Below are 8,749 nucleotides of genomic sequence, written 5' to 3' on the forward strand. Positions count from 1 at the left end.
ATACTCCAATATCACAATTGTTTAAAATATATTGTCTAAAATCTGATTTTTTATTATCTAATTAACTTGTGGTGTAAACATAATCTTACTTGATAATGTAAAAATTTAATTTTTCTAGTTAATCACATTACAAAATCAACAAATTTAGTAATTTTATAATGGTAATTTTGAGTTATTCATTACAAAAGAGTATCAGTTTAATGATTAATCATAGATAGAAAAATACAATTTTTACATTATCTCATCAGATTAAATCACCTAACCACAATTTAATCAGATAATGAAAAACCAGATCTTATAAGAGTCTATAAGGTAAAAATTTATAGAGAGCCGGGATATATGTGTACATCATTAATGAATCGATTGATACCTTAGGATGAGTAGGATAAAACTATACTCTAGTTAAGGCCATCTACTCGCGACTGAAATACGAACGTGTGAAATGATTCATCAGTTGTCACGTGAAACGGCAACCACAACATATTATCAGCAACGATCAGATTCCACGAATGGTCAGGGAAATCGTTGCGGTCTAGTTTCCGCTACGAGTGGATTTAAACGACGGCCTACTCGATGCACCATATACTATAAACTATCTCGGGATTTGGAATTTCCGCGCTTCAAATTTCCGCCTTCATGGAAAGATTTACCGCTGTATAATTAGGCTAACCTTTAACATGGCTGTTAGTAAAAAGTTTTACGTCTCTAAATAAAAACCAGCTTTGCATGATTTCGTTCTGGCGTGCCGAGTATCTTCTTCATAATCAATGTAAGAGAAGAGAGATGTATCAACATATTATAATACTATCGGTTAATTGTTGTCACATCAAGAAAATACATTTTTCATAAGTATTACTCATATTTTTTTTTATAATTATAAAAATATCTGTATTACAATTATTTTAATTCGTTATTTCAATTCGTAAATCATATTGAAATTAAACTTAATCTGATAAAAATTTGTTTGCGTAATGAAAATTTTTGAATGGGGTTAAAAAAGGTATATCGTGTACATTAAAAAATATTAATACATTTATAAATAAAAATCCTTCTTGCGTAACAAGATTTTTTCAACAATGAGAATAGAGTATTTTAATGCAAAGATTAAAATGATCTAACTGTACAAAAAATAGATTGTATTACATTGGAATAATTTAAATACTACATCCGAAATAAATCTGCGTGTAAACCATATTTGTTGTCTCGAGAACGTCTTTGTGAATGCTAAAAAATCATGCTGATGTAAGTTATGTGCAAGTTACCCTTTAAAAAAAAAAATGAAAGAAACACGTATTGCGCAGATTACAAATTGAACAAAACGGTATGGTCGCTTCTCTCGAGCCCTTATTCGTTTTCAAACACAACCCTTTTAATCGCGTGCTTCCTCCCTACATCTTGCAAACCTGTTGCGGTTAGTCGTCGCACGTTGAGACGATTAAAAAAATCATTAGAAAAAGAATAAGTGTCTCGCGCAGAGTCATGAGACGTGATACGCTTTTGCGATAAAAATGTAAAAATTGTTATTCACTTGATATCAATGTCATCCGTCATTACATGATTATGTATAGTGTAAACAATTTAAATGAAGTCATTGCATTGAAAAAGGATGCGTAAAAGTTTCTTCTCAAATAGAAATGATACAACTATTATTAATAAAAAAACATGTACAGCTATAATAATGATTTTAAATAATCTTACATGTATACATCGAAATAGAAATTTTTTGTTAGTTTTAAATCAGGTTTTCCCTCTTATTTTATAAAGCTGAGTTAATTAATTTTCTGTAGTAACGATACATGTCTACTTAATATAATATTATAATTAATGAATATGAATTTTAAATATATAAGGCGATATGACGAGATAGAAAATATAAGGATGTACGTATGATTTATTATCACATATGTGTATCAAAAAGAGGCGAGTTAAAATAAATAAATTTTAGATGTAAATGTTGACATACGCGCGCGTGCGGCAGAAGTATCACTCCTTTCACCGCGACTTCACCTCGTAGGAATTAATGATTTCTACGAGCCCGCACCTTGGCATGATCGCAATCTCGCCATCGTGTAACGGCGTTCGATATTGCTTGTAAACTTGTAACGGAATCGTTGGCGATAAATACCGTCAACCAATGATGGTTTGATTTGAAGCCGGATTACAAAGTAACTATTGACTAACACATGAATGAAAAGACTAATAATTGCTAGGATAAAATATTAAAGACAGTCATTGAACAATTAATATTAATTTAAATTAAATTATTGAACATTTTTAAGAGAATAATTTTGCAAGTATATTCTCTTGATTAAACAGAGAATTATTACGAAACGCGCAAATACAAATATATTGACAGTTAAAATATACTTCTCTAAATCATAAAATTAAATAATATCAGAATATCTTTTTATATATGATATTTAAATTGTATTTATTTATTTTCTCGAATTACTTCTTTCTTTTCTATTTATCTAGATAGTTACATAGATCATTTTAAATCTTGCAAGAAATTTAATTTGCAGCGACTGTGAGTATCCCCGTCACGTTTCGCGCATATCGGTGAAACATAGCTCTTACGTACTTCGATATACGCTCATATGTGAAGTCTTTAGAGAAAACGGCAGCCGATCGAGTAAATTTCTAGAAGCGGGCAGTTCGATAGAAAGCGAGGGTCGAAAAGACGGGCGCGGGATGGAGGAGGGAAGGATCGAAGTGGTTTACGCGGTTCTTAAGCGGCAGTTTTTAATCGAGTCAATTTATCGGAAATGAGCTTATAATGCAGGTAGCCTCGACGTAATGCCGATAATATACAACGGGCCTAAACCTCGCCGGATTTTCCTTTTTGTTCACGTATACTCACGATGTGTGCAACTATGAGTTCATCGACGCGCAAAGAGAGAAGGCAGAGAAAGAGAGAAAGAAGGAAAGAATAAGAGAGATGGAGTTAGAAAAAAAGAGAGAGAGAGAGAGAGAGAGAGAGAGAGAGAGAGAGAGAGTAGGACGTGTAGGTAGCCTTTTACATTATAATAGCATTAATAGAGCCTGAGGCCGCACTTAGCGTTCACTCGCCGGCCAATTCGCCTCGTCGTTATTAACTGAAAATTACCGAAACCGAAATCTAATTCACGTAAATACTATAATTTCACCGCGTGCCGAGGAATCGGGAGTCGCTCTCTAAGCGCTCGCTCTCTCGTATTCTTTCCTTATATGATAAGGCACATTAAATTCTTTAGCTTGATCGAACGGGTAAATACACCTGCGAGATCACGCATCTGTGTATCGATCGTGCTGATTTTTTACCTTTAGCACCATTCACTCTGCACCGATTGATGAGAGCCAACTTCGTTTTGCAAAAATAATGAAATTAACGCAAGGAACGCACAGATAATAGTAAGATACATAATAGTTAATTGCAGCTTTTAACGAGTTTTTTCTACAGGTTAGATCAATTATAATTTACAAAAAATATTGTATAACATAATTGCATTACAGAAATCAATGGCATTATTTCTACTAAACACTCACACATGGAAAGAACAATTTTGCTGAAGTATCTACAAGCTCTAAAAAATATCAATGTGGATTTAACATCATGGCTATACCATAATTTTCACTATGTATTAATAATAATATTAATACCAATATGGTGTAGATTTAAAACGCTTATATTTATACTAACACCTTCGTAATGTGAATTTAAAATGCATGGTGTTAAATCTTCATATTGATGTTAATATTAACACTAACACTGTGAGAATTATATAGACGTAGCTTGGTGTTAAATCCACATTGACATTTTTTAGAGTGTAAAAATTTAGAGAGAGAGAGAGAGAGAGAGAGAGAGAGAGTGTCTAAAAATCATTTTATTAGACAATCAAAATAATTATATAGGACGTACAGCGCGCTAGACGTTACTAGAAAACCAAAACTTTTTGCAGTATTGTTCATAATACTGGAGTTCTTCATAATTATTTTGAGTCTAACAAAATAATTTTCAAATCTGTATCTATAGTTAAATTCTTAGATATTTCAACAAAATTATTTTTTTCTGTGTATATATACTCTTTATAGAAATTTTTTTTATTCCATATACATGCAAGATAATTGCAAGGGAATAATGTTATCACTTTAATGTCAATTACATAGCAGAGTAATTTTGATTGACAATATAATAGCTTTAAACGACAATATGCAAATGAAAATGTCGAGAACACGCAAATCTTTAATTAGCACAAATTTATAAATGTCATATAGCAAATTGTTTTCAGCAAAATTATACAAATCATCGACTGTATACCACGACCATTACGTATGCTTATCTTGAAGTTATTCTCGGCGCGGATTAATGAACGATAGCTGGTTTATGTGTCGCAAGTGTACGTCGTAATAAACATCGGCGAGAACGTGTTTTAACGCGATTCCATCTCGAAACGAGTGGTAACTTGCATAGCATCGACGTTACTTAATTTACCGCGAGTTCGATCTCGCGAACGCCCATTTATTTCTCTCCATCGGCTGTTCCGCGCGCCTTGACAATATCATGAATGTTCAATTAGATACGTCACGCTCGATTAGAAATGATAGAGCGAATTGCAAGGTTCTAACTAGTGATTAATCTCACATGGAACGCAGAGAGATATTATGTTGCTAATAGGACCAATAAAATCGTGTACCTATATTAGTTTTCATTATATGTTTTTTTTTTTTTAAATAAGTACAAGACATTTTTTAATCCTTTATTATTTTTCGTATACGATTGAAAATACGCTTTGTCGGAAAATTAAGCTTCAAAGTAATGCAAGTAGGTAAATAACAAAAACTTATTTTATATAATACTTAACATCAATCTTGACTTTGCCTCAACCAAAAAGATTTTAATCCATAAGTTACGAAAAAAAAAACCTAAGTAAATTTGCTTTGCTCCTTAGCTGTGCGTCAACGATGTGGTGTGAATGTGCAGAATCTTGGAGAGTGCAAATGCATTCACTGTCGTTCCCCTCGCTAAAGCAGTTTGAAAAACTGCATCGTTTCTGCTACATTTGCGCACCGTTAGCGTCTGCTTGCACACGTACGTACGTACGTACGTACTTTGCGTGTACGCGATTTACGACCGTGCAAATTAGCGCGTCGCAATCAACCAATTAGCTAAGTCATTGTGGTCGCGTACGCGAACGCGAAATACGCAGTATGCATGGCGGGCGACAAACGATGACTGTTAATTACCCGCTAATCCGTACTGCAAGTGCCAATTAGTTTCTTCCATGATTTTTCCATCCAATGAGATTTCCTGCGTTTCATCGCGCGAATTATATAAAATTACCGCTTCTGTTCATTTGTCCCATTATGTCTAATCATCGTGTTTATTTTGCTGTTTTTATAACTGCGATTGCTTATTATTAGTTTGAAACTCGTATTTCTTTTAATTAATTCGAAGCGAGTAAAATGTTACGGAGTGGACTTAGATTCATAGTGCAAAAAGGAAATGCAGAGAAAAAAGAGTTCCCATTTTTAACTCGCGGTGATCTAGTTCAAATCAAATCTATTTAGTTCACCGATATGTAAAACAGGTTCTCACGAGATCGAAGTGTATTACGGTATTACGGTTTTATAGGTGTTATACTATACATATTATGTGCGAGAGATATTCGATACTAATCGACGATATTCTGTATTAGATACGAAAACTCGAAAACGCGTAAAGGATCGTTTACACAAGACTTGATTTTGCAATATTAATTTCATGATAATATAGAAAATACACTATATTTTAGTAAAATATTTCGATAGTTTTTATTTTTAGATTTTTTTCTCTATTTTTTTGTATTGCATATAAATTTAAAAAATTATATATATTTACATATAATTATATAAATATAAAATTTAAATAATTTCAATTGTACATATTTAAATAATTTAATATTTAAGATTAAATTAATTACAATAATATTAAATTATAATTAAAATATTAGTTGTGGTCTGGTGTAGCACGAGGGATACTGAGAAAGAATTTTTGCGCGTCTACTGCGCGGCGACACTAATTCTTGGTATAAACGTACGTGTGAAAAATGCAATTACACAATATTATCACAATATAAGAGCGCTAGAATTCATGTGAACGACACTTGATAATATGGTCTTCTCGCGGGCGTCTTTTCATGTCGGTTCAGACACCTCGGCCAGCGACATTCGGGAGAGATGTTTCCACATCGAATCATACTTGCAAATTTGCGCTAATAGACGCATCAATGCATCCTGTGACACGAACCGGCGTCGCTTGGCCGTGTTCGATCCCTCGAGCGCGATAATAAGCAGCAATTACGAATTATCGGCGAGTCTTCTGGTCTGTTCGCTCCTGCCACGATAACGGCGTAGATAACGCCGGATATATGTACCTTCCGGATACGGGCAATGCTCGTCCGATGCACCACGAATTCGCTCGTAATGCCTCGAAGAGCGCGGTAAGATTGTGAGATATGGAACGGGAACAGCTGACTACGTCCCGGACGTGTGAGAGCAACCTCTGACCCTTTACGTTATTCATTCTGCCGCCTTGACTTCTTTTTACCGCTCTCGGAACAATTAACCTTAATTCCTCTGCTATCAAAGAGGAAAAATCGGATTTTGCGTCCATCATGTTATCAATGTTAAATTACGATAAATATAAAAACGTAAAAATAAAAATATTTTTGAAGGGTATTTTTGTGGGGCAGCATAATGTTTAATTGGTTCAGTAAAATTTTTCTTTACTACAGTTTATATAACATTTTTTTTTTTTTACAAATTACTAGAAATTACAAGCCACAATTATTTTACAAATTATTAGTACTTATATTACAAAACAAATGGCTAATAATATTATACCTATTATAAAGCAAATTAATTTCAAGAAAATGTGCATTTGTATGATTATACAAAAATATTATACCTATTTATGATTATTATTTCAATTATAAGAAACTTATTATTTCAAATGAGTATATTGCACGAGTTAATTAAGTTTGCATAAACTCTATTTTTTGTACAGAACACATTTGTGCAGCAGCTATTTCTTATGCTCGCTAATTTAAAACTCGTGTTTCATCTCATTACGCAATACCTTTGTAATTAATCCGTGATGAAGTATACGAGCGTTGTAAAGTGATTTCTTGGTAGATACGATTACGATGGTCTACTGATTCGTGTAATTCCACGTGATTCAATCAATAGATCAATTTCGATATCTCGTGGTCCATTATGAAAGAAAAAGATTGACTCAGACCCAGGTGATTTACGTAAGTGCGTAATACCAATATAGTCGATAATAATCATTCGCAAAACAGATAAGTAAATTTTCCGCTTGAGCACATAGTTATATTTTTTTTTTGCGACAGATCGTTGAAAGTATAATATATGCTAATTCAGCAGTAAAAAAAATGTGACAAATACTTCTGCAGTGTATATACACATTCTTAGTAGTGTAAAACGCGGTGTACTTTTGATAAATCGAGGTGACTCAAATCAGTTAGAGCTCGTCGAGTTAAAGGCCACTATAAATTTTTGTGCTGGTATCATAATAACGAAATATGATTATCAATCAAACCATTTTACGATCTTATATTATTTTTCTATCGCACTTGGCTTTCGTATCGCGTAATCCTTTTTTTTTCGCGTGTTTACGATTTCGATTGACGTCTCATGATTTAGCACGAATCTGTTTCGCCTGGCAACGATCCGTAAAAACGATTCATGCCGTTCCACTATACACGCGCGATTGACTCTCTCGATCGTGGCTCGCAAAACCGCGCGAAGTATCGCGCCACGATCGCGATTGCGTATTTATGACGGCGAAACGTCCCGCGACCCCGTCGGGCGCTCACGTATCCGCCGATTATTACGTTGTAAAGATTATCGTGTAAACTGGGACGCGTGCTCGTTAGTACGCGTGTACACACATAGCCACACACGCACGCAACTACCAGTGAACGCCGATGAAACATTATCTCCTCGGACTCGGCGGAGTCGGAGAAAGGCGAGGATTAAACGTCATAGGCGTCGACAAAGGTTTTTCTTCAAGACCCATTAATTTTCCATCAGTTATGTTTCAATAAAAATACGATTATAAGAGACTGTATTATAAGGATTCAACTTGGTCAAGTTGTCAAACTCGATATTAATATTAAATCAATATTATTTACGTTATCAGTCGATGTATCGTTAGTATTGTTTATAAAGTAATTAATATTAACTGCATTCCTTACAAAAAATCAAATGCTAAGCTCTTGTAAACTTTCCAAGTGGCACTTAATAAACATTCTGTATTTAATACGCTATTATTGAAGAAATTTCGTGTGTCCGGTCTTAATCCTCCTTAGTTAATGTACTATTAATATAATGTTGAATAACCGAGAGGATTATAGAGATGAATCTTCTTTCATTGCATGTAAGAGCTTGAAAAGAAGAAAAAGAAAAAAAAAAAGGAAACAGAACCTCCTTACGGTGCCCATGAATATCGCGATCGTGCTCGAAATGCGATGCCGAATCACGTTCCCTCTTCTCGCGCGCGATTCTCGTTTACAATCTGCAAATTGGTCTATTATCAACCCGGAGAAAGCATCCATCGACGATTTACGCACACGTGAGTAATTAATGATCGCAGAGATAGCGGCAAGTGTAATTTGCGCGGCATCCGGAGTATCGGCCGATCATCGATCATTCGCGCTGATCACGAATCGACGAGAGAGAGAGAGAGAGAGAGAGAGAGAGAGAGAGA

General features: G+C 34.3%; 1 protein-coding gene across 1 annotated transcript in view; it reads right to left on the reverse strand.

The window, feature by feature from the left end:
- LOC108753695 (homeobox protein aristaless-like) overlaps window positions 1-8,749 on the reverse strand; it is a 134,565-nt gene that overhangs the window by 28,686 nt on the left and 97,130 nt on the right. The gene's annotated exons all lie outside the window — the stretch shown is intronic.

This window comes from Trachymyrmex septentrionalis, unplaced genomic scaffold, assembly GCF_001594115.1.
Source record: "Trachymyrmex septentrionalis isolate Tsep2-gDNA-1 unplaced genomic scaffold, Tsep1.0 scaffold70, whole genome shotgun sequence".
Lineage (NCBI taxonomy): Eukaryota > Metazoa > Arthropoda > Insecta > Hymenoptera > Formicidae > Trachymyrmex > Trachymyrmex septentrionalis.